This window comes from Passer domesticus, chromosome 16 (genome assembly GCF_036417665.1).
Source record: "Passer domesticus isolate bPasDom1 chromosome 16, bPasDom1.hap1, whole genome shotgun sequence".
NCBI lineage: Eukaryota > Metazoa > Chordata > Aves > Passeriformes > Passeridae > Passer > Passer domesticus.
In genome coordinates, this window is record NC_087489.1 from 9,842,799 (window position 1) to 9,869,827 (window position 27,029).

The 27,029-nt window shown below is 43.6% G+C and overlaps 1 long non-coding RNA gene across 4 annotated transcripts in view; it reads left to right on the top strand.

The window, feature by feature from the left end:
* LOC135282183 (uncharacterized) overlaps window positions 1-27,029 on the top strand; it is a 120,084-nt gene that overhangs the window by 69,968 nt on the left and 23,087 nt on the right. For 3 of the 4 annotated variants that reach the window (XR_010348475.1, XR_010348476.1, XR_010348478.1), the window contains exon 2: window positions 4,200-4,327. This is a non-coding gene — a long non-coding RNA (uncharacterized LOC135282183). The remainder of the gene's footprint in view (window positions 1-4,199; window positions 4,328-27,029) is intronic. The other variant, XR_010348477.1, reaches the window with a different exon arrangement.

Consider the following 27,029-nt stretch of genomic DNA (forward strand, 5'->3'; position numbering starts at 1 on the left):
CTAACATGCACACCAAAGTTTCTAAGTACTTTTATTTACACAAATTCCTTTGCCTTATTTTCCAACATCATAAAACTTTGGTCATCAGAATAAATTCAGAAATCTGGCCACTACTAGGAGGTCAAATGGGGAAAAAATGAGAAAGCGAATATTTGTGTTCTCCATGGTAGATGTTAGGGAGACATGATTGCATTTCTTGCCTTTCAAATAAATTCCATTTTAAGCCAAGAAACCCAACAGTGGGACACCCAGAAAGAGAGAAAGATTTTCACAAAGAAAAATTTTAATTAGTTAAAAAAACGTTAATAATTTTTAGACAGTCACTCAGATTGCTTTATCCACAGTAAATAATATAAATACACTCTCCCCTTTACTCTTGTCTCACACATATCCAGGCACACGCGAGACCAGGTAAGCAAAACCACTCTTTCTTTTGTTCTCTTTGTTCCCTTTGTTCACTTTGCAGTAATGAAAGATGACAGCCATATTTGTTGTAACATTTCTATAGGAAGGCAGAGATAATTACGTGCCCTTAGCATGGGAGAGGAGAATGAGCAGGAGATCTGTCTCCTTCCAGCTCCCAGGAAGCCAACTGCACCCTTACAATGGCTCCCTCCACAACTTTCAGATTGGCACCAGCCTCCCCCCATGCAAGTTTTAATTTCCCACCTAGGGATAGGGTTATACCTAGGGTTAGGGTTCTGAAAACCCCAAAGCTCAGAGTGCCACAACGTGGCTTCTCCCACAGCATTTTCCTTGGAACCAGCCTTAGCCCAAGGCTGCTTTTACTGCCTAGGGTTAGGGTTACACCTAAGGTTAGGGTTTTGAAAACCACAAAGCCCAGAGCTCCAAGCACACTGCAGATGCAAAAAGCATGCCAAGGGGAACAGAAAATTGCCACAACATGGCTCCCTGCCCACCTTTCTGCTTGGAACCAGGCTCACCCCCATGCACCTCGTGCAATATGTCTGGAAGGAGCTGGGAGCAGAGATATACTGCCTTGGTTTTAGGTTTCATTTTTTTGTCTCTTGTAAAACAACAGGCGAGAAGACCTCAAAAAGCTCTGTGAGAAGGGGATTGCTTTGACTTCCACCTGTTTCCTCACACATTTCCAAACAAAAGTCCTCTGTTCATTAGAAGTACACTTGACTTAATTGATCAAACTGCTGTCTTCATGAGGCCTCCTGAACAGTCTGCCCAGAAAGATCTGCCTTCAGCCCTGGCTATTTTAGGGGTGATTCTGCTTTTCATTAAAGAAAACCCAAACTTCTTTTAAGAGGATATGTGTTATTTATGAGAAACACTGGATTTGCTGGTGCTGGAAATGAAAGCCTCTAATCTAACAAAATAATACAATAATTTGGTATGAGTAAGTGTGAGCTTACAAATCTAACAAAAGAATACAATCATTTGGTATGAGTAAGTGTGGTTCCTGTTCACCCTCCTGGTGGGTGTGCTGGTAACAATCCACAGCCTGACCACAGGAATCAGACAATCCCAGAACAGTTTGGACTGGAAAGGTCCTTAAAACTCATCTCATTCCAAATCCCCTGCCTTGGGCAGGGACCCCTTCCACTTGACCAGGTTGCTCCAAGGAACATGACCTGGAGCAATTCTAGGGATGGGAAATGAACAATGATTCCCTTCCCAGTTTGTGGGTGGATGAGCTCTCCCTGCAGTGGGAGCCCTGAGAAAAGAGAACTCCCCTTCCCTTCCTGCCTCTGCTGGTTTGAGAAATGTGATGAACCCCCAGATGAGCGTGTGCCCAAGGTCCAATGCAGAAAAATGTGAGGAACTCTCTCATTTTTACTCTTTCATTCAGCAAGAACAACCCATGCCAACAAGGTCTGTTCAGGTAACCAGGTGCCTCACTGCAGCTTTTTATTATTATTTTCTCCTATTTCTTTCCATTTTGTGGAAATTTGGAAATAAGACCTATTTAGCCTTCATAAGAATAATCTCTTTATATCTTAATATTTTTGTTCTTTGCCTTTATTTTCTCACTAGCTGGGGTTTTTCAGGCTGATTATTTTTTAAGATATTCAAAATATAATCTGTATGATATATTAAAATATAATTAAAAGTGTTATCGTATTTCCAGCAGTGTGTTATGCCTAGGGAGGTTTTACAAGAGCAAATATATTTTTGCATTTCCTGCACAAGTGAGGGAGACCAACTGACTATTGGTGACCTTTTTTACTGATAGGAAAGTGGAAACAAAAAGAGGGGATGGGCTGTGGATGCTTCCTGGTGGTTCACCTTCACTCCACATTCTGTGTGTTCCAGAACATCTCCCAGTGGTACGGAACAAAAGGAGATAAAAATTAGGTTCACAGCCTGGGTTTCTCAGGTTATGTTAAGGAAGTTCTGGCATGGCAGCAGGATGGGGATGGGCATGGCCAAGGGATGCTGAGCTGTAGCTGATTCCCATGACCTAATCCCCTGCCTGTGCAGAGCAGCAAAGCTGCTCCATGGCAGAGCCAGCATTGGGTGTGGGCTGTGACTGTGCCCTCATGGCCCCCTGTCAGCTGGAGATCTTTGCTGGACATGGAGACTTGTAGGAAAACCAGGAAAGATGGGCAGGAATTCTGGGATTTGCAGCTGAACTCCACAAATCTCAGTCTCTTACCTTCTCTAGCCCATATCCAGAAGGGGGGTGCACTGGGAGTGCTGCAAACCCATTTATTCCTCAGTGATCTATAGAGAGATGTGGGGTTCAGAAATGGGAGATGGAGGATGAAGGATTAACTTGACAGTGCCATCATGACAGAAAAGTAATTTAAAAAATAATAAAAAATATTTTATAATTTATTAATACATTATATTAATCAAACTGCCCAAGTGCTTAAGGAACCTGATTATCTTTATCCCTCTTCTCCTCTTTTTCTCTGTACCCCCAGGAACTACTTCTGTTCCTACAGCTCATATTTTCAACTGTCTTTAAATAAGTGTTTAATGGGATTTATAGAAACACCTGAGCAGGTTAGATAGGTTATAAATCCCACTGATTTCACTGACCTCTCTGGGAGATGGGATACAGGCTCCTATATTGTACAGGCTTATTTGAAAATACTATTTCAGGTATGCTGGGAAATATTATTCCTGTTAGATTTGTGGTTTAAATTCTGGGAGGTGCCATCAGAATAGGGCTGGTGCACAGAAATATAAATAAAAACTAAAAACATGTATATGTGTTGGTACCTGCCTCTGTGTGTGTGTGTGTAGTCTATACTGGTGGCTGAAAACCTCGTGCCTGCTCTTTGGTTTTCCATTTTAGCTGGCCTATTATCAGAGATTTCTGGAGTGTGAGTTTCATAAGTAGAGGTTATCATACATTGCAGGCCATCTCTCCTGCTGGGGAGCAAAATGAAGGTTTGATAATGAGATCGCCCAAAGGCAGATAAGAGCTCCAGCTTGCTGAACAGTCCCTCAAGGTTTCATGTGATGGCAAAAAAGGAGGGAATGCAATTTATTATCCTTCTCTCCTTGTACCTTCCCATTGTTTGAGAAGTCAAAGCAACAAACTACATGGGTTAAAAATAAATAAATTATTAATCAGAGCAGGAGACCCTGTGTGTTGGTATTTTTCTCTGAAAAAGGAGGTCTGTGATTTACTCTAACACCATGAAGAAAGTCTCTGAACTCCAGATCTTGAAATTCTATTTAACAGACAGACTCTCCCCTCTCTCCTCCTTCCTGCTAGGGTGGATATTCTAAAATGAGTCAAGTGCTTTATCTCGATAGAGGGTGGAGGATGGCTCTGTAACTGCTGCTGATAACCTCCCCATCTCCAATTCTGTTTGCTCTTCTTTCATGCTAAATGCTACAAAGTGCATTACAGGAAAGGGAAAGGTCAGATTTAAGCCATAAAACATGGAAGATTCTGAGCTGAAGTTGCCACATCATTAAGTCACAGCATCTTCATGCTTATGTTTTCTAGCACATATGGTATATAAAATCACCTAGTGTTTCACAACCCTCTTAAATAATTAGGCACAACAGGGTTTGCTGGGTGACCACCTGGATAAAGTCAAAACAGTGGCATCTGCATCAACCAGATGGGAGTCTGCTCTTCGCTGCCATCAGGAAATGGACAGCCAACTTCCACTCCAGTGAACCAAAAGCTGCCTTCTCCCAGACAAGAAAGGGAAAGGGCAGAGTAGGAGAGAGCAATAAATGTGTCTTCCTCCAAATTTCAGGTTACTGAGTCTCTGCTGAAGGAGGAGAGCCTGTCCCCAGGTGGAGAAGAAGCAGGGAGGAGGTGAATTGGATTTGTACATCATCAGCAAACCTCACACCTGGCAATGTACGGGGCAAGTTAACAAAGGTTTGTATTTTTATTTGGTTTTCTCATTAAAAAAAATAAATACACAGGGAGAATATTAGCAGTTTACTGTGAGGCTCCATTAGATCAAATCAGTGCCAATGATAGTCGCTTATTTCCTCCGTTTCGTAATGATTTACTCTATAAATTAATGTCTGCCTATTTAAACACCCTCAGTGATTCAGTGCTAGGTGCCATGGCAATAAGTGGCAGGGACTAGGGCTGAACCCAGCAGTCATTATGTGCACTGGTAATGGGGGGCTACGTGGGAACGCAGACAGATATTATGCAAACATACACTGACTTAAGTATCAATCTGTCACTGGTGTAACTCATGGTAATGGCCCCACCAAAGTCATTACACAGGAATATGCATTACAGCATGTTAAACATCTATCATGGGTGCAGCTTCAGAGAAGCCAAGGGGAAGATGCAAGGAGGTGCCAACATCCAGATCTGAAGGATGCTCAGGAAGGGGTTTAATTCAGCAAAGCCCTAAAGGAACATCCCTTTTTCTCCTGCTTTCCGCTCCAAAAAGATGGATCTGGAAAAAAATGTCTCCCAGATTTAAGAAGAGGAAAGAAAAAAGAAAATCCTCTTGAGCGTGTATGTGTGAAGTTCAATTCCAAACTCTTCTTCATAGGCACAGGCACAAATAGGGGTTTGGTGGGACAGCCTCAGCCTGGCTGTACTACACAGCCGTTTTAGGATGTGAACCCTCCTCTTGTTACCCTTAGAAATCACTCAGCTTGATTTTGTGGTACGGAAGTGGAAGGAGGAGGTAACTTCTGTGTCTCTCTTCAGCAGATCCCTGCCCTCTCCCTGGCACAGCAGTGGTGTATTAGCACATCCATGGCCCAGATCAGTCCCTTTTCCATCATAAACCAGCCCCATGCCTCACTAGCAGGAGCATTCATTCCCCAGTTTTGTACAGAGTCTTTCCTCTTTCTGATGAGGAAGAGAGGAAGATTCTGCTCAGGTCCAGACAGGGTAAGGCATCTCTGGACAACACCAGTGACTTAAGATAATCTCTTTCCCTACTTTTTGGTTGCTTTTCAAAGAGCAGTGCTGCAGCACTGGCTCAGCAATGGAAGGCAGAGAGTGTCTGGCATGGGCAGGGGGATATTTCATTGCTCAGTGCAGACTTGGCTATTTTGTTAGCATAATATACGTCCTTCAGCCAATCCAATGGATTAGAAAAGCACTCTGTCTAAAGGTTAAATAGTTGATATTGCATCAACATGTATGGGAGGTGACACAGAAATCCAAAGTGATCCGTAGCACTTGGCTCAGTCTCCAGCCAGCTCGGCAGTGTAGCCAAGGGTAAATGCAAGTGCACAGATTTCTAAAGGGAGTTTACCCACCGCTTACTGCTCAGCCTGTGCACTCAGCGGTGCATTTACTCACTTTTTTGTGTACTAAAGCAGTACTGATACAGCTCACAGCATCCTCGAGCAGTTGTATAGAGGGTCAGGAAAGAGGCTTAATAGACTGAAGGTGCCTGAATGCAGTGTTACAGTAAGTAACCAACCTCGTAAAAAAAAAAGAGACTGGTAAAAGAAAAAGCCCAGGGAACAAACACTGGATCTGTTGTGCTGTTACCATTTAACCTGCATTCACTGCCAATTGAAATGCACTTTACATTACTTCAGTCAGATACTTCAAAGGAAATCCTGGAGATGGGAGCACTTAAGCAAGAGCACTTCTGGTGGTAATGTGTGTATTTGAAAGCCTGGCAATTGGGAAGGTTGTGAATGCCTCAGCGTATCCAAATATAGCTGTAGCTTGTTATATGTAAACGGCAAGACTCATTCTGATATTCCTGCTCCTATCCTGCCCTTCCTTCCCTCAAAACAGTGTGATTCCTCCATCTGTCAGCATCTCCAGTATTTGTGTTTTCCTGTAACAATGCTCGCCTGGGCACATTATTCCACACAGTAGCTCGGTGAGAAGAGCTGGTACAGTACCAAGTTATGAAAAAGCCAAAGGAGACATTTGGGAATGGCTCTTTTAGGGAAATATTGCTGTTTCTGTGGTACTGCCTGAGCCTTACAGAGCATAAGGGAAGGCCATGAAAATTATTGGGAAAAGGTATAAAACTAAAGCAGGTGAAACCCGTGGATGGAGGCTCCTCATCTCACTGTAATTAAATCCTCTTGAAAGAGATCATGGAGAGCTATTTTATTTTAATTTGTGCGGGTTGGGGGTTGAGTCCATGTAGCTCCACCATGTCCTGCAAGGTGAGGTTCGGGGTGTTCCACCCTCAGACACTTGCACCAGGATAGGAGAGCAGGCAGAAATGCATCTGCAACAGACTTTTGTGAAGTTTGCTGGGACATAGCCCCACTTCCCTCCACACTGGGACTGGAGAGAGTGTGAGGGGTGCACAGAAAGGTGTAAGATGACAATAGTGAGTCTCAAAGCACTCCCTGCTAATTGAACATCATCAAAGGGTAGATCTGCACCAGCTCACTATGAAATATAAAAGATACAGAACCAAAGGACATTCCAAGTACATCACACGTCCAGGGCTGCCTGGGACATGTTGGGCAGCATGTGGATAAATCCCAATGACCCAAAGAAAAATGTATCAGCCAAACTTTTCTGGTTAGATTCCTGGAGAAATGCTGTTCCTTCACAGCCCTTCTGCATCTGGGTGCAATCCAGTCTCTGTCGTCATGGTGGATGGGAATTTTAAGATAAGTTCCTTTTGTTTTCTTGGCAGGAAACCTCTCTTTATGGAGTGGCTTCATAAAAAGTAGCTGTGAATACCTGGCTGTAAAATAAGGGAGTTTGAAATCCTGGAGATGGGGAGAAGAGCCACATCTGCTCTCTTTCCCTCAACACAAATGGCAAGGCTGTGAGAACACACTGACCTTTATTCAACACTATTAAATGCCATGCAAATAAATAGCTAATTCTATTTAACAGCGTTGCTGCATTTATCTCACTGTGGCCACAGTCAGGTAAAACTCCCCTTTGCTGACCCAACCATGTGTTGACATATCTAGGGCTGTGACATGCAAAGGAAAGGTCCTGGTTGCTCCATCCCTGAGCAAGAATGGCTTCTCAGTCCCTCAGCAAGGATGTTTTCTTCTTGCCCCAAAATAATGCATCCAGTCTGGACAGACAGCTGACAGGCTGGTGTTGCTGCCTTTCTAAAAATCAAGGAGTGGGAAAGGTGGGAGGAAGGGTTCTGTGCCACCTCTCTGCCTGAGATGGCTCCTTCTTTGCAGCAGGAAAATCAGAGCAGTGACTGGCCAGAGAATGCACACAACAAACCTCGTCCAAACCAGGGATGTGTTCAGAGAGCAGCATCACTCAAAATTTATTGCAAACACTCTGACAGCTCCACCTCCTCTGAATTTTGCTTGACTTGCAAAGGCAGTTGCAAAGACTCTGGTTCAGTCTCTGCTGATACTATCTGTGGATTTTGAGAGTATAATGACATCTATTTTGTGCCATTCACATGTTCATCCATAGGGCTGAAATCTTCCTCTTCTGGGAAAAGCCCTCCCCATCCCACATTTCACGCTGACGTTCTGGGCTGGAGTCTGATCAGCCTGTGGGTATGGCACAGCTCCAAGCTGCTCAGGTGGTTCTCTGGAGATTTTAGCTGCTAAATATAAAATTAAAAAAGACTCTTCTGAGCATGTGCAAATAGTAATTTCACAAATGCATTTAGCACGGCCAAATTTGAACAGATTTTTATGGGAACTTCAAAAGGCATATTCCCAGCATAAAATCCTTCCACATCCCCCTGTAATAGTCAAAAATTGAACAGAGCAGATTGCTGTTCATTCTTTTTTTTTTTCCTCAGAATCCTCTAATCACTATTACATAAATTTTTCTCAAAACTTTCCATCAGAAAATTTCAGTCCAAACCACAAAATCTCAATAAAAACAACTGGAAAGGTCAGCCTAGTTTTAAGGCAGTTGTCTCCAAATACCTGGATAATGTATAGCTCCCTTCTACTTCCCTCACAGAGTTCCTACACGAGGTTCTAACATTTTTGGAGTCATTACTAGATGCAAACTGTCCATTTTGGGGTGATACCCTGGAATCTGGCCTTAGAGGGGTGCTGAACTCCCCCAGCTGCATGCAGGGAGTGCAAACACCCCAGGACATGAAATACCCAGACCTGCATCATCACTATTTGGGTTCTGCAATTACTGCACTTTGGAGAACTCTTGTTTGTGACTCAATGCTTCCCTCTGTAAAGTGGCAGCAATATCACCCTCCTCCCAAATTAATTCTAAACTTATGAATTCCATAGACAAGGCAGAGAGGAAGTTAGTCATTGCCTCCAAAGCAGTGTCTGAGCAGTTTTCTGGAATTAAAATATCAAACAGTTGTTCTTTAAGGGATCTCTTTGCAGGTGCACTTTGTGCACATGGACACTTCAGGAAAAAAAGGCACGTGAATATTTAGCTTAAAGATCATAAACCCATGTATATCCCCAAAGGAATCAAATTGAAATTGTTCAGGTAAATTTAATTTGACATTTCCAGGCTATGTATCACCCAAACCTTGCATACTTAACATATTTATGCTCCACAGTCTCACTGAATTCCAGATTTAGCTTCAGAAAGGACAGTCTCCTGGTGGCATTATGTTGCTCCAGGACTAACTTTGTGGTCCTCCCTCCTCCTCCTCCAGCTGGAACATGCTCTTGGGAGAGTTTCCTATTAAAACTCCCCAGAGGGACACCCTTGACTCTGCCCATTTCTGATGCTATGAGCAACACTAAGCTCTCTCACCAGCTTTATAATTTTTTCCCCTCCTTTCACTATCTCAGCTTCAAAGAACCATTTCATCCTTATCTCAGACCAAAGGGCTGCATTAAGGCAGACTTGCTCCCTGTGCTCAGGGCCAGCACAGCCACCAGTCTTTCCTTCCAGCTGGTCCCCAAGGCTGTGGCGTGAGCGTGGCCAATGTAGGGAACATCCCACAATTAGTCTGGTTTGCTCCTGCTCCCACGTGCTTGTTGAGCATTCCCTGTCCTGAATACACTCTACTGATCCAGCACAGCCAGCTGGATCCTGACCCAGAGCCCTACACCTGGCTCAAAGGGGAAAACAATCCTGCAAAACCTCTTTAGCATGATCAGAACTATGATTCATGTTCCCATTTGAACTTAAGGAACAAAAATTCTGGCCATCATCAAAAGAGAATTCAGAAAACTAGATATTTTTGGAAATGACAATACAATGGGAAAAAAGCAAGTTCCCTTATAGAGATTTGTTCCTACTGCACAAGCAAAGTAGCTTTGTTGCCATTTTATGTATCATTTAAACAGATAAACCTATGAATTATTTATAGCATGTTCAAGAGTAAACACAGACTCCAGGGAGGAAGCCCAGGCTTTTTAAAGTTCAGCTGGTACCCAAAAGTCCTGGGAGCACCACAGGAAGGGCCACAGTACAGACAGGAATTTGTGTTTATTTGAATTTTTATCACCAGTTTATGTTTGAAGGCACTTCTTCAGTCCACAGGCTGATATCTCATACTCAAAATAAGAAAAGCAGCAACATTTTTCTCTCTTTGCAGCATTATCTCTGCCTTGGTCTCTTGACTTCTCTGGCAATCAGCAGGGGCAAGTGACTAGGCACAATCCCTCCTTGTTCTCATCTCCAAACCCACAAAACTCTTGAACTGATTTTATTTTTAATTTAATAAAATAAAATTAATGCTTCAAATAGGAAACATTTGAGGACAAGTCTCAGTTTGGGCTACTTTATTATGGCTGAGTTTTAATCCTCAGTGCATAAGAAGGATTATGCTGAGAACACTGACATCACCTTAAATATAGCAGCATGAATATGCTACTGTAATAAATCTTTTCAGCTTTTAATTTCAATTCAAGAAAGATGTTGGTTGAGAATATCTTCTTTCCCAGTAACCTTCTCCTGTCTCAGATGTGCCCACACTCCCAGGCACCATCTGACACAGCCTTGTCAGGAAGGTGAAGAGGTGCCACCTCCACCCAACACCACAAGGCTCAAAAAATCTTTTGCAGATCTTGCAGAAAGAGCAGTGAAATGCTGGTTTTACCTGTTACAATTATCATTTGAAGAGAGAGGTGATTAATCTCATTAAACTGTAACAAAAAACCAGGCTGATCACTAAAACCTGAGCTCACACTGGAAAAATTTCTCCCTTAAAACTTTTTTGGGGGGGAGACAGTGTAAAGGTGGAGGTGGGCTCAGTTCTTCACAGAGTTTTGCACCCACAGCTCAGGAGAAGGATGGAGCACAGCAAAGTATCCAGGAAAGAGAGATTTGATTTATAAGTCAAGCATCAGCAAATGTCTTAAAAGGTCTCCTGAGAGTTTGTAATACTCTGGAAGAGCTGAGAGTAATAAAATTGAATAAAATCAATGACAGAGCCAAGTTTCTATCCTGCCCAAAACCAGCACAGTGAGTGCTGCTTCCTGTGGGCAGAGGGGACCCTGCAGTGGGGTCTGAATGATTTGTCCACTCAAAGGTGAAGATTTGGGAATGGTTCAGCTCCTGTTGGGATTTGATGACCTTCATCAAGAGAGCAGGCACTTCACCAGGTATCAGAAACATCTTCCTGACAATTCTGGTATCACTTGACAATCTTGTGATTACCCCAGGGCTTTAATTGTCTCTTTGTCCTTTAGATTATCATGGAACTGTAGATTTATTCAGAGGTTTGAATGGTGACTAGAGTGAAGATAGTATCTAGATTTCTTGCAGAAATATCAGATGCTGGGAAATGGGTCTATAAATAACACAAATTTTGTGCTCAAGGAATATTTTCTGGTTGTATTTTATGAATTGGAATTATGGTTATCATCAAAGTGCTGGAGATCCAGTTACTACAGCACATAAAGATCATCAGCTTGGGCCTGCAAGTGATGTGCTGGTAGTGTCCTCTCTGGCAGGAGATGTAAAATGTTACAGCTCTCATTTTGCTGGGAAAAAAAATGTCCCAGCTATGATTCCATCCATCTTTTCTTGCATATGGAGCATTATCACCAAGTGTCGGTGGCAGCACCTGACACTTCCAGGCTGGCCTGATAACACACCTCCCATCCCAGATACGTGCCAGACAAACATGTGGAGCAGCTCCACAGCCATGGCAGCTTTCGTGGCACAGATTTGTGGAAAAGAGCAGTCCACGGCTTTTGTGGGTGAACATATGCAAGGCAGCACAGAAACCAGACTGCTGAAGCTGCAGCAGGCACCACAAACCAAAAATAAGTGTCTCTGTAGCCTTTAGGCCAAGACTAGCACTAACTAGACTAGTTAAAAGACCATTAGAGTCTCTCTGGTTTCAAGCAGAGTGGAGTGAATGCAAAAACCTCTTTGCAAATTTGTTGTCCTGCTAAATTTTTTTGGGTTGGTTCAATCAGCATCGTGATGTTGCATTTGTTTTCTCAAAAAGGGCCTGCCCAGGGCTGTTACCTACACATTGAGGAAAAAATTACTTTTTGCATTATAATTCCTAGTTTGAAATGAACATTGTAGTCATTTTAAATGGGCTTAGCTCAGACTTGGTGAAGTCTTTGGTTCAGCCTGATCTGTCTGCTTTAAGGCTGTCAAACCGAAAGGAATTAAAATGCAGAGAAAGTGATTTAGAAAAGGAAATGCAACCTGGCAATTTAACTTTGCTACAGGGATAAAGTTTTAAGAAATGATTCACAGTTTGGGTGCCTTTCGCCTTGGGAGCCTGAGGTTGGACTCATTAAAGAAAAACAATTTTCAGAAAATATTGAACACCCACCTTTGGAAAAGCCATTCTCAGCAGGCAGGCAAAGATGATCTGCTTGAAAAATCTCAGCTCAGCCTTAAATTAAAAAATAATAAAAATTAAGCCAGATACTACAGAGTAACTGTGATACTCCATGGGCAACAAGGCCAAAATCAGATCTGAGAAGAGGAAACACCAGTGAGAAGGAAGCAGCAATGCTCATTTTAGAAGGAGGTGGAAATAGACAGGATTTTAAAGTAGCAGTCACAGAACAGTGGCAGAACAAGAAGTGGTCAATATTCTTTGGTTATGAGGACAGAGACCATGAGGTCTCCAGAATTTTGAGACTTGTTGCTGTGAGGTGTGAAAGAATGCAAACTGGAGGACTTTTACAGGGATCTGGATGGGTGACCTCCTTTCAAGATAATTTTGGTGATGTGGGGACTCTTCTGCTTTAAGAAAGATGAATTAGGGAATTTAAAATCCTCAATGTGTATCTTATTTTTTAATTTAAATTTAAATAAATAAATAATTGGGAATAAAAACAGAGGGATATTATGTAGTTTCTAGCACTAAATAAAATGCTGAACCTAACTAAAACCCTCTGATGGTGAAATAGAAGCTAGGAGTTCAAATTTAATCCCATTATTGTGCTGTAAAACATCATTAATAGGTATAGAGGTTTTGGCAAATCCTGTTATTTTAACACTGCCATTTGTCCTAAATATTTCATAACTGGTTTTTATTTCTTTTATTAAATAGTCACTTTAGAAGGAAGATAAACTCCCTCCCAGTGATGTTCAGGAGCACACGACCTACAGGGTCTGCCTGAAGGATCCATGGGAATCAGCAGGCTCAGCAAAGGGGTGAGGAGGAATCCCTGTGTGTGAGTGGCCCCACAGGCTGGGTCATCCCACGGCAGTGTGTCCAGGCAGTGCTGCAGCAGGCTGATCTTGCATTTTCAGGGTGCTAATCTCATGCTGATCAATTCAGAGCCCGGGCAGAGCACACCCTGCAATCCCCGCGCACACAGAATAATAACGGCGCTTCCCGAGGAGTCCCATTCATTCCACCGGGACTCTCTTGTAATCAATATATTTGTTCCCAAATTATAGTGCTATTGGTCCAACTTGATCTTTATTCCCGTGAACCAATTGTGTGTGCAGAAGGCCTGGAAACGATGCCACAGCCAGGGCTGCTCTCTTCCCACTCCCATTGTTCCAGGACTCCCGTCCTTGGAGTTATTGTTCAAGCTGCCAGTTATCTCTGAGTGCTCCCAGCAGATGTTGGGGGGAGGGGGCAATTTATTTCTTTCTTTTTATGAAGTTTGCCTCTTCATGGGCCAGCCCCGACAAGACATTAATGCTCTTTGCTCTCCCCTACGCTGTGTTTTGTCTCTTTAAGTTGGAAAATATTTAGAGAGGAAAAAAATGGGTTTTCTTGCTGTTCAAAATAATAATAATTTGCCTGTGGAAATTTCCTACTGACTTGAAAAGGAGCCCTAAATTTGCTGATAGTAAATAAAGGACAAGCCTGCTTTCACTGCAGTCAGTGTTGCTGCTCTTGAAGGGTTTCATGGGTGCTGATTTGGAAGCAGAGCTGTCCACAATGAGGTGTTTCTGGTTTGTGAACATCCACCAAAGTCCAGCACTTATTTTTGTCTGTGGTAGAACAGAAACCAAGAATCTGGGGCTGGTTTTTGAAGACATAGGATTGTATCAACATACTAGTTAGCAAATCAAAACTTAGTTATCACAAGAAAGTTTCTTAGATTTGGGAGTTGGATAATCTTAATAAACAGAAGTGACTTCTGAGCCATAGCCTGGTCTCTGGGGTGGTTTTCCTGGTCATAAGAGATGGGAGGCTAAAGCTCCTTCTGAAGAAGAGCTTTTCACTCTACATCTTCTTGATGATCCACTCAACCCCAAACCAAGTGATGGGGTATGACAGCTCTGTTTTTTGCTCTCTCATGTGCACATGAGAAATGAGCAGGAAAGCCCAGAAGAAAGCTGGTTGATGTGGACTTGTATCTATAGAGTATTTTACCCTTGATCATAAAATCACAGAACCACAGAATTATTTTGGTTGAAAGGGATAGTAAAACTCATCTCATTCCAACACCCTGTCATTGAGAGGGACAGCTTCCACTAGACCAGGTTGCTCCAAGCCCTATCCAACCTGGATTTGAACACTTCCACTGATGGGGCATCTAATGATTCATCCTGTTTTGGTGACATCTCATGAAGCAGACAATGTCCCAGCCAGTTCTCCTCTAGTACATGTGAAAATGTAGAGCACCTCAATCAATGAAGCCCATGGCATCCACACGGAGAGCTCACACCTTTGGAAGTTCACACCCCATCCAAACTTGGCTTAACTCCCTGCCTAGCCCTAACATTATTTCTGAACACTTAAACAGCAACAAAACAAAATGAAAAATAATCCACGCCATGCCTCGATTAGGGATTAGAAATGTTAACTGCCCAGTGCCTTTTCCTGCAGGGGCACGCTGCCCCTACACCTTTAATTAGGGTAGCCCGTGGTCCTTGCCATAAAGCTGATAAGTAATAAATAGCTGCCTTTGTCACATGCAAGTTCAGCATTGTGAAACGGCACACGGACGGCTTTAAAAAGCCTTTGATTAAACCCAGCACTACAGTAAATCTACAAACACAGAGGAAAGAAAAGAAGCTATTTAGTCTGTGCCAGTTCCCGGCATTAAGTATGCAAATTTCTCGGTGTCTTCAGCTCCCAAGAACAGCAGGCGCTGAATGCAGCAGCAGCAGCAAGCGGCACGACATCATTCATTTCAATCATTAAAACAAAAGCGGGATAAATCGCTACCTAATTTGTAAAATATGCTTATCATATAGGCTCTTTGGTCTTTAAGAAAAGCACCAGCTGAATGAGAATCACTGAATTATTTTGGGAAAAAAAAATCATAGAATCAATTCTGGTTTTCCCCTTCTCTCAATGATTGTTCTTTTATTTCTTTTTTCCTTTCTCTTTCTCTTTCTCTTTCTCTTTCTCTTTCTCTTTCTCTTTCTCTTTCTCTTTCTCTTTCTCTTTCTCTTTCTCTTTCTCTTTCTCTTTCTCTTTCCCTTCCCAGTTTTAGGGAAAACCTATCTGTAGCCTTCCCTCAAGTGCCTATACCAAGCATAAGGAAAATCAGTCTTTTTACCTGAACAAGCAAAACTCAAATTCCCATCTCTGCCTCCTCACTCCCTCTAAAAAAAAAAAAAAAAAAAAAGCAGATTAGCACTGACCAAAGCCCAGCCTGGAGCTGTGGGCTGGGCATCACCCATCACTGTCCCATCCACCCCTGCTGCCATCCTTGTGCAGTCACTCAGCAATCTCCATTCCCTCCTGCATGGGAAAATGCGTATGCAAACAGCCTGATCCTGCATCCTGCAAGAGCTGACTGCCCTGGGTGTTTCATCACCCATGCACAGAGGGACAAGCTGTCCCTGTCCTCTCTCCCTGATCCCAGGTTCTCAGCTCAGACCCCATCACTCCTTACAAACAGCAGCAGAGAGGATGATTGGTACCCAGGGACCATCACCACTGGATCCATAAAGAGGCTAAATTCTCCCCATCTGAATGTGTGTTGGCCTGCAGGTAACCTCTTTTCCCAGTTAGATTGTTCCTTTCACATGAACTCCACCAGCCTCTCTCCGTGGCTGTGTGGGGTGCAGGGGACACAAACGCTCTCAGGGGCTGCCCCTGTAACCTGTCACTGCCTCTGTGGCTCCTCTGCCTGAGCTCCACGACGTGTGTGTGATGGGAAACGGGGCCAACAGCCCTGCTCTTGTTTGAAAAGTGTCCTTTGATGCTCCCCCAGCTGTTCAGCCATTCAGCTGTTCCAGGATAGTGCCTCTGGCAGTACAGCTCCCCGCTGTGGCTATGCTGGGGCGTCAGCAGATGGAGCATATCGTGGTTATTGGAGCTGGATACAGAGGCTGTCAGCAGCCTCGCATTGCCTGGCATATGCAAATAGATCCCAGGCATCTGGTTGTGTCTTGGGCTGGCCACGTGCAAAAATGTGAAAAGAAACCTCCTGGTTTGGGAGCCCCAGTGGCCCTGGCTTGGGTGGCACCCTGCAGCAGTCACCGTGTGATCCATGAGGAGCTGGATAGAAAGCCAGGGGAGGGGGAGTTTGCAAAAGTAGTAGAAGTACAAATGTTAATGCAAAATGCACACCTGAGAGGTGACGTGGGTGCTGCTGGGACTGGGGGGTGTGACAGTACAGCCACAGACAGGAGCAGTACCTGCAGCCCCAGCACCAAGGACAGCTATTGGAACAGGGACTTGAATGAAATAAAGATGAGGCAACAGGGAGAAATTGATGTACAGGAAGTTCCACCTAAGTATGAGGAAGAATTTCTTCCCTGTACACTAACTGAGCACTGAACAGATTGCCCAGAGAGGGTGTGGAGCTCCCTCACTGGAGATGTCCCAGAACCATCTGGGTGTGCTCTGAGGTGGCCCTGCTTCAGCAGGGAGGTTGGACCTCAGTGGGATCCCTTCAACCTGACCCATTCTGTGATTCTGTGAAATGCTTGATGCACCTCAGAACCTCGTGACATCTTTTACTACACTTCTGTATCAGTGAATCATAGAATATCCTGAGCTGGAAATGAGACACAAGGATCATCAAGTTCAGCTCTTGGCCCTGTACATGACAATCCTAAGAATAACACCATCAGTTTAACTTCTGGTTGGCAGGACAACCAAAAAACGGAAATTAAATACTAATTTATCTCCAACTTTTTTCAGTGGCCCTGTGTCACCCAGTTAGTCAGCAGATGAACAAGCCAAGGGCATAAAAGATCCAGCCCAAACTGGTGCTGTTTGCACCAGTTATAAACTCTACACCTCTCTACATGGAGCTCGCAGTCCTGTCAGTGTCTACAAATTCTATGTGACCTTCCACATCCAGATCTCATAACTGCCCTGGTGAGTCTGAGGAAGGATTTTCAGCCTCAGTGGTGGTTGGATGGTGACTCTTTACCACTGATGTTTTGAACAGCATTGAGGTGTTCTTGCAATAAAGAGCATCCTTTCAAACCACCTGGAAACCCCAGCTTGATGCCAGTGCTGCACTCAGATGCAGATAGGAGACCAGTGAGATGGAATGCTGTGAGGTGTAGCTGCTGCAGGTGTCAGTGCCAGGCCTTGGCAGCCAAGGATAACCCCACTCTTCTTCCATGGGACAAGTAAGAAAACAATGTTGCAGAACACCCAGAGAGATTTCTTTGTTGCTTTATGGAGATGGAATATGTTCTCCTCTCCTGCCATCTACTTTGCTTTGTCCTGGCTCTTGGATGCTGGGAGTGGAGCCACATCATCCCAGTGCAGCCAGGGCTGCCCCAGGCTCTCCTGTGGCACATCAAATCTCCCCTCCCTGGCCTGGCAGTCTCATGGCACTCTCTGCCTGCTCCTGTGCTCCATCCTCGAGTCCTTTTACATCATCACAAGAACATAAAAGGAAGGAAGGAAGAGAAATAACGCCCTGAATATTGTGCCTCCTAATTAGGCTGGCAGTGATCAAACAGCTTCTCGGGAGCACACGGGGTAAGGTTTGCTGGCACAGGGCTTTCCAGCCACGTCCCATACTGCCAGAGGAAAAGCCAGTTCCATCCTTGTGGGAGCTCATGTGGTCTCCTGAGGTCACAGAGTGGCTTTAACTGATACAGAAAGACCTGGAGGAAGAAGGTGAAATCCAGATTCCTTCCCCACCTTTGCTAACAGTGTCCCCACTGTAAAGGGACTTGTAGAAACTTCAGCAGCACAAGCTGTTCCTGTGATGTTGTTGTATAAATATGTTTTATGTATAAATATGCATTTGAATCCGTGTTTGGACTCAAACCTGTCTGTTCATCCAGCTGTCGAGTAACCTCTGCAAACAGCAGGGTCCTTCGTGACAGATTGAAACCGAGAAAACCGCTGCCTGTTCTGCAAAACATATTTAATTTGTTAAAGAGATGGGAACTTTGTTGAATTAATAAGATGTGCTAGAGAAGGGAGCCACTCTCTGAAGAGCTGAATCCTGGTTACAAGTGCAGTTTGCAGCTTGCTGGTAATCCTGCAATTAAAGCTACAGTACTAGCATATCACAAAAATGGGATTTGCATAATTTGAAATTTGAGGAAAATCTCTAAATACTTTAATTTTGATAGAAAATGTTTCCATTGCTGACATGTGTCTACACCTATAATTTCAGTTGATAAATTGCTGTAATTTCTCCTCCATTTCATGTTCTTTCTAACATTAATTGTCAGTTGTAGAGTAAAACAGTAGAAAGAGAGAGAGGGAGAGAATAATGTCATTGTGCTTTTGTGGTGTGAATAGCCTTCCAAGGAATGATTATCTTCCACACAGATGCAAACAAAAAAAAAAAAAGACCCAGAGAGAGACAGAGAGAGAGACCTCTTGGTTTGCACAAACCTACTGCAATGGGCATCAGTGTCTCACTGTGAGTAGGGAAACAAGGAGTTAAACCAGGTAAATGTACCTGGGAGTGGATGTGGCATTTCCAGGCTGCTGGGAGGAAAAAGGAACTTTCCACAGAGCTGTGGAGCTGCAGAGGATGTCTGGTGATGCCTAGCTGGAGGCCTGAGCTGCATGATTCCAGGGATTGAATCCTCAGTGTCAGCCATCTCCTGTCCCAAGCAAGACCCTCCCAGAGCCATCAGCAGATGGACTCACCTGGCAGGGTTTTCCAGAAGGAAAACTGAGGGGAATAAAGGCAAGCAGTGAGTCCCTGCATGAAGCTTCACAGCACCTCCTCCACCCATGACCTGCTCCCCATCCCACCTCCCCAAATGCCACTTTTCAAGCTACTTTTAAATAAAATACCCTTTCAAACAGAGGGCTAGTGGTACTAAATTATTCTATTAATTTATTATTCATGATGAAAAATTATTCTAATAAACGATGAAAAATTATTCTAATAACATTCCATCCTATTAATATTCTGCAGCCAAGCAGTTAAAGTCACTTCCTGTGGCTGCTCCCCTCCTTAGCGCTGATCTATTTCTTACAGAGTTTATTGAAATTAAAATCTGCTTCTTTGGAAATGTGCTGCATTTAACAAAACCAGTGGGGGGAGATGAGCTGCGAGCGAGGAGAGAATCAGGCAGCGATTTTTCCCTTCTGCTGACAGAGCAGGGGATGCCTGGTGGGGTGGGAGCTGGGCAGACCCAAACTGCAGAGTCAGGGATGGCCCAGCTCGGGTCGTTGGGGTGCTGTCACACTGCACCTCATTAACCTACAGCACCCAGCACTGCTAATTAGTGTTAATGCAGTGTCTCCCTCCATTTTCCAGTGCAGGGAGACAGCTCCTTTTCCATCCTTTTCCGCTGGCTGGAGTCCTGCAAGCTCCACTGCTGCAGCTTGCTCAGAACCCTGAGGCTGTGCCTCTGCTCAGCCCTTGTGCAGAAACCTCCCTGCAGCCCCAGGAGCTGCACTTCCCTGGGAACAAGTGGCAATTGCAGCCACGTTAAGGACGAGGCTAGGGGCCCTGCTGTCACCCAGGCCCCGTGGACAATCCAGGCAGCACCGTGCCACCCCTCCTCCTGCAGCTCCCTGGCACCACAAGCCTGCCAGGCTTCATGCCAGGGATATTTTCCTAATGGTTCCTCTGCCTGCTCTGCTCGCAGCCCTCCCTGCCTGCCAGCTGGCTGGGGTGGTCCTGGGCCCTCACAGGCAGCTGGGGAGGTTTCATGGGCATGCAGGGCTTGGAGCCTGTGTACAGGTGGGCAGAGCATCCCTGGTGCCCAGCACAAGGTCACCAGGAGCCCACTGCTCCCCAGCAGGACCCAGGGCATTTTCTGGGTCCCCACTCAGGGCAAAGGGATGTGGGAGGCTGTGATGGGGAATCCCTGGTTCCCAGAGCTTGCAACTCCAGCTCTCAGAGCTGTCCTGGGGAAGCATCCTACAGATTCTGCTCTCTGTGGCAGAGAGGTGTCTCAGGGTTTCTCCTGCAGTGGGATGCAGCATTTCAGTGATTTTGGAGAGCAGAGAGCAGATGAGCAGCTGCTGCTGGGCACTTCTAAACCTGCCTGGCCTGCCTGAGAAGGTGCCTTATTGCCTGGCTTTGCTGTCCCAGTGATCCAAACAAATCACAGGAAAAAAAAGGTCCAACTTTGCCCAGGAGCAGCACAGCCATGTCTGCAGGTTGCTGGAAGCGTTGCTTTCCCTAAAAATTCACTGGTCAGTCCAGGTTTTGTTTGCACATACCTGCTCCATGCCAGGGCCAGATCATCTCCTGACATTCTCTTTCCCCCTTCTTTTTTCTGATTGTCTCTACAAGCCTAATAACTCCTTGCACATTTATATCAGCGCCTCCTGCACCTGCCCACCTGGCACAGGTAGTTTTGCCATTCACACAGCAAATTAGATGCACAAATCTGTTAAATGTTCCAGTGGCTCCAAGTCCTGATGAAAATCTAACCTCCAGGTGACATTAGTGCAGCTTTAACAAGTTGTAAAAGGACTTCCTCTCAAAGAACTTTCACTGAAGCCATCTTTTTCTTTGTGTGCTCCTCTCTTGCAGAATGGGTAATTAAAGGACCAGCCAGAGCTCAGAAGACTCCTCAGCTTTTGCTTTTGAGGATATATTTCACTATGTTTTTTCCCCTCTTCTCTGATGGTGTATTAGATCAAGCCATTAAGCAACATCCTCTGTTTCTCCTGAGAATATTCATCAATAATAATGAATAGTACTTGCTTCAGGGCTGCCCCTTCCTTGCCCAGGAATATCACCAGTACATGATACAACCCTGTTGGAATAACTCTGGCATTTGGTTTAACTTCTGAGACTCATTTAAAGCATGATTTTTTTTTCTCTCTGGGATTGTGAAGGCCCTGCTTTGTTCTGGGTTTGGAAGCTGGCAGTCAGCTGAAGCTGAGAGTTTATCTGATCTAGTGGGGAAAGGGGTTTACATCAAAGTAATGCACGAGAGGAAATTCCTTAATCCCAATTGACTGCACCTCGTTCAACTGCACATGGACCCAGCTGTATCAATGCATTTCACTTTTTACCCCACTAGAATATACTTCTTTAGCATGACAGCAGAACAAAACCAAAGTATTTTAAACAAAAATGCTTGATTTTCGGCTATCTTTCCTAATCCCAGCAATCACAGAGCCAGGCACCGTGCAGCCTCTAAAGGGGCATTTTGGAATGCTTGTCCTGATCCTGCTCACCAGATGATGGATAAAAACTCAAAATAGTGATGCAGTGAGTAAAGGATTGGATTTGGGAGATGAGGACAGGGTGCAGAACCAGGAAGAGGAGCACACATCTAGAACCTCTCAGACACCAGAGAAGTTTGTGCTGCTCTGACTCTCTGCCCACCAATCTTCTTTGTCCTGGTGATTTTTAGATTCAGTCAGACTCTGAGTGATGTAAATCTTGCATGGCACCTTTCCTGCACCATTGCTGCAGAAAAGGCTTTCAAGGAAGCGAATACATCAGTTACACAAAGGAAAATTATTGTAGACAGCACCTTAAGCTCCATTTGCCTCATACTGCTTATTTCTTCATTCTCCAAGAAGTTGATCAAGAGGTTTAATTAATTGATGTGGGTCAAGTCTTTCAGCCAGTTTGGAGCATGTGCCTGGTGCTGCCCTTCTCCATCACTGGGATGGTGTAAATTACTCATGGACTTGCAGACATGAGGGGTGCAAGCACTGCCTCCAACCCAGTCAAAACCTGTTTGTGCCTTTAAATAATAAACTCCTGTTCCTGATTGCCTCTGTGTTTATTGCAAGAGCTGCTGCCCCAGCCTCATTCAGGAGCTGGGATCAGGCACTTTGGGCTTCCTGGGGATTTTTTAGATCTCTGTTTTGGCACGATCTTTAGGGTTTTTTTTCCTTTTTTACAAGCATAATTTTAACTTTGGCAAGGTGAACACTTGTCCCCAGCACGATTATCACAGCAGTAAAGGGCAGAGCCCTGCTTTGTGCCAGAGACCCCCTGGCTGCTCTCGAGAGCCTCTGCACATCCCTCCTTGCTGGAGCTTTCATGGTGCTCTTGATGTGGGGATGTTTATCTTTGCTCAGTTCTTACCCATTGGTGCATCTCTCAGCTAAAGTGCTTTTCCTCAGATTGTGAAACCCACTGTAGTCCTGTCTTTGTTAAGAAGATAAGCTACAGCAGGAAAGCAGCAGCAGCGAGAAAAAAAATTCCTCTAGTGTGTTATATCTTTTTCTCCCAAGGAATATCACACAACTTGGACAGCTACTGTAATGCTAATAGACAAATCAAAACTCTGAGGAGCGAAATAGAAACATCCAACCATATTAAATAAGGGGGGTTTGTGTGTGTTTGAAAGCTCACAAAAAAAAAAAATCTAGATATTAAATTGATGTCCTGGCACTTGTGCAGTGTAATGGGCAGATTCAATTAAAAGAAGAAAATATGTCCAGCCTATAGTGTGGACTAAGCAGCAATAAAAAAGCAAATCAATTTTTCAGGAGTTTCAAAGCCTGGTGCAGATTTCCAGAAGGCAGAAGCCAAAAATATATTTATTAAAAAAGACCCCAGGGGCTCAACAGTGTCATTTTAACCCAACTACTGCACCTTCAATACGATGAACTGTCAGGAAATTTTGAGAAATACTTTTTCTCAAAATAAATAATCCATTTATATGTATAGATATAGCATGTTCTATACATATAAATAAATGCATATGCTTCTGCTGCATATATACAATGTCATTGGTTATTTGACAGAGGTGCAATGTAAAAACTGCAAAAAAAAACCCACAAATCAAGTTCAGTTATAGTCATTTGTGTTCCCAGTGCAAGAGCAGTGTGGGGTTTTCTATGTAGCATAAATTAGGGAAGTGGATATCTTTATATACATATGTAAGTGTGAGTGTATATACATGTGACTGTAGGAAGATGAATGCGTACACACACTTCATTTAGATGCATGTGTTGGTGGTTTATTTGCAGGATATTCTAGATGTAACTACACTGAAATTCCTCGTTTGGGGTTCTTGGACTGAAATCAGAGTTTATCCAGTCAGCCCAGCACAGAACCAAGAACTGCAGCTCACAGTTCCACGCTTCCCTCCAGCCATACACAGCAACTTCTAGAAACCAAAGGATGAGGAAGTCCCAACCTCCCTTTTACTTTTTAATCCTACCCAAATCCTACCCACTGAAATCAACTGCAGAACTCCTGGATGAACAGAAGAAAGGTTTCCATGGGAAAAAAAAAAATTTAAGGGATTAATTTCAGCTTTTGGTCACTCTTTGGCTGGATAAAATCTAGAAATAACAAACAGAAATAAATTCCACTGCCAGCCATGGACTCAACCTGCTTTGAGGCCAGATTAGATAAAGCTTTAAACCTGGTCTAGTGGAAGGTTCCCTGCCCATGGTGGGAGGGTTGGAATGAGATGAGCTTCAACCTTTCCTACACAAACCATTCTAGGATTCCATGATTCTGGTTAATCCCTGACATCTTCTGCATGGTCATCTATCTGTTGGTTGAACAGGGAGCCTCTGACATTTGCATGAGGGACTTTTGCTGTCTCCTTTCTTCCTCTCTTTGTTTTTTTTTTTGTTTTTTTTTTTGCCACCATTGCTGATAAAAACAGGTGCTTGTAAAATGTTTCGCTGTGCTCAGGCAGCAAACTGAGAAAAAATAATTTTCTCTTGTTACACTGAGCCACAGATTTATTTCCCTGAAGAAACCCAAGTGTGACTGCAAAGGTAAAATACAAATATAAAAAAAAAAAAAGGAGAGGAGTAAGCAGCATGGTGGTGATGATTAAGGTGCCCTTCCAAGAAATAAATAAATAAGCTCAAGCTCCCAGCACCTGCAGGGTCTGAGCTGCACCCGGTGTCATTCCACACCTCTCCCTGCAATCAGGATGGGGAAGAACCTGGCACAGATGGGAGGATCCCCCATCTCAAACCCCCAGTGCTACAGACAATATTCACTCAGCTGGCAGGATGCATGTGGTTTTTATTTAAAACACAGATGAACATGCACACAGAGGGGAAGAAACCCTGCAAAGCCAAATTTGCTTCTAAACCTATTTACATTTGCGGTACTCAAGATCACCTTGAACCGTCTTTGCTATTTCCTTTCCTTTTCCCTTTGAAGTTGCAAGTACTACATTAGCCCTTTAAAAAAAAGAGAGAGAGAGAGAGAGAGAGAGAGAAAGGGAAAGGAAAAAAAGAGGTGTGTATAAGGACACCACTTGTGATATGTATTTTTTAATAATGACATTTTAAAAGGTTGAAATGTTGTGGCACCTTTTGCAAAGTTATGCCATTTAAACAAGATAACATGGCATTTTACCACTAAAGACAAGACCCTCTTTTTCACTCCTACCTTTGAACAGTTTATCATTTTGCAATAATATCCTTTAGCTATGTAGCTCTCTGTTCCTTTTCAAATGGAGGGCATCTCTTCTAATTGTGCTTATGATACAAATTAGCATTGGGATTTTCTTTCTAAGAGCATTGTGCCTATCCAAAATATTTTTTCTCCTATATGGGATTCAGGAAGAAATCGTAATTAATTCCTCTTTCAGTGAAAAAGCAAAGCTATTTTTAAATTGCATGCCTGATTGAATTAGCAAAGTGTTAGACAATTAACAGTCTTTCTTTTTATTTTTATGTTCTTTAAAATGCAGATTCAGTTTAATACTGTTTTCCCTTTCATTCTTTTTGTGTGTCCTAATTGTTAGCTAAGTAGTGTCAGGACTGCGTATTATAGGCCAAGGCAGGTGTCAGGTTTAATATTATTAAAGATGCAATTACTCCTTTCTCAAGCACAGCTTGTCAGTTTTGCTCATCGATGTATATATCAATACATTTTTAAATTGGAAAAAAAAATCTGTTTCCAATCCAGAAATATCTCCTTGGTATTTTGCTCTTTATTTTGGAAATGTCTCTCTAACCTCAGTGCACAGGAGTCCTGGGAATGTGATGAGCTGTGACAGTCTGAACGAGCTGCACAATCACATTCCTCAGCTTGGAATCACAGAATCATTTATGTTGGAAAAGACCCCTCAGATCATCCCAAACACACAGGCTGCGAGGCTCCGAGGACGCGGAGCTCCCGGGGCTGCCGTTCTGAGCACCCGTGAAAGGCTGGGGGAAAAGAATCTGTAACTGAGGAGCTGACTGATTTCTTGACATTGGGCCTGCCTCCATAAGGGTTCTGGGGAAGTTGTAAGGAAAAATGTAGGTTTGTGCTGCCAACACCCATAAAGGAGACGAGAATGCAGGGCTGGGAGTTCGTGTGCTGCCAAGCAGAGCTCCAAGTTTCTGCTCTGGAAGCATTGCAGGGGAATCCTCTGAGATGTGCAGAGCCAATGGCTGAATTCCTCCTCCTCTGTCCTTGGGTTCAAAATGCCCCAGTTGCAGCTTTTGGATTGGGGTTTTCCATCAATCACATTGCAATATTGTCCCAGAGAATGTGCTGTGTGGATGGTTTAGTCACTAAAAATCACATTCGATGTTAATCAAAACTGCCCACTCTATACGACTTGAATTCATAAATCATTTTAACTAGTAAGCTGGAAACATTAAAAAAGGATTTTTTGTTAGAAATTTCCTAAATTATATACTTGCAAAAATTCAAACTCATTGTTTCTCTTCAGATCTGGATAAATCTTGTTTTAAAGAAAGACATGGGAGTCAGACATTTTGTTTTGGACAGAACATGCTCTGTTTGACCCAAAATGAAGTACAGATGAACACAGCCCTGCAATTTGGCCACTATTCAAAAAATCAATTATTCTCAAAGCTTGCACTGTGCTCCTTAAGGGAAATTGTTCTCTGACCACTCCTGGTCAGATGAACCAAGTCCTGGAGGGTTTATAAGCCATGAGTAGATAACAGTTTAACAGATCGAGTTACGATTTATTCACACATCTTCATCCAGCATCAGCACACCAAAGGTATTTTCACTCTGACACCTTCCTTTCCTATTAATGTACACCCTGCTCTTTTTCAAGATGAGTGCCCAGAATATCCACAGCCCATATTTATTAGCCTCCACACTTGCATCTTGCAGACTGCTCATTTCGTCGTGAGGATGGTGCTCATTGCCAGGTCAGCTTCCATTTACTCTGGAAATTCAGATATTCTTTGCTGCAGGACCCAATCTGCAGCCAAAGAGCTTCTGAGCAAACCCAGATGAGAGTTCTCCAGTTTAGAAAAACGTATCAAATGCAGTGGGCTATTTTCATAAAATCCCATAATGGTTTCATTTGGAAGGGACCTAAGTCTCATCTCATTCCAACTTCCCTGTCATGCACAGGGACACTTTTCACTAGACCAGGTTGTTCAAAGCCCTGTCCAGCGCTTCCAGGGATGGGGCATTTATAGGAAGTATGTACTCCTTCAGTGTTTTGTCTGAGAATGTCATGATCAAAAGTATTTCCAACAAAGGAAACTTTGAAAAGAATTGGCCAAAAATGTGAAAAAATGGCTAATGTCCCTCTCCTCCCCCAGCTCTTTCTGCTTTCCACTGGTAAAATCCATGGGTCCATGGGTGCAGCTTTCTCCGAGTGGCTGCAGGATCCTCTGGCTGCCAGCTCTGCATGGCTGGAGACTGACAACTAATGGTTAGTTTGCAAATAGCTGCATAAAAGATCAGAGGAGAATGTGTGAGGGGTGGGGAAAGGAGGAAGGAAGGGGAATGACTGGCATGCTTAAAGAGAACTGATCCCTGTATCATTTTTATTCAGTTAGATTTTTATTCTCAATAACAAAGTTCTTAATGCAGAGTTTCAAAAGAGAACTGATCCCTGTATCATTTTTATTCAGTTAGATTTTTATTCTCAATAACAAAGTTCTTAATGCAGAGTTTCACTCACCTTTCATGCGGTGTCATGATGTGGCAGGGTGGCAGAAACTGTGACTGTAATTAAAAGGACCACATATTCATCTGAAACTTAACTTCTCCAAGCTAAATTTTCTTCTCAACCCAGGGAAAATTAGAAACAA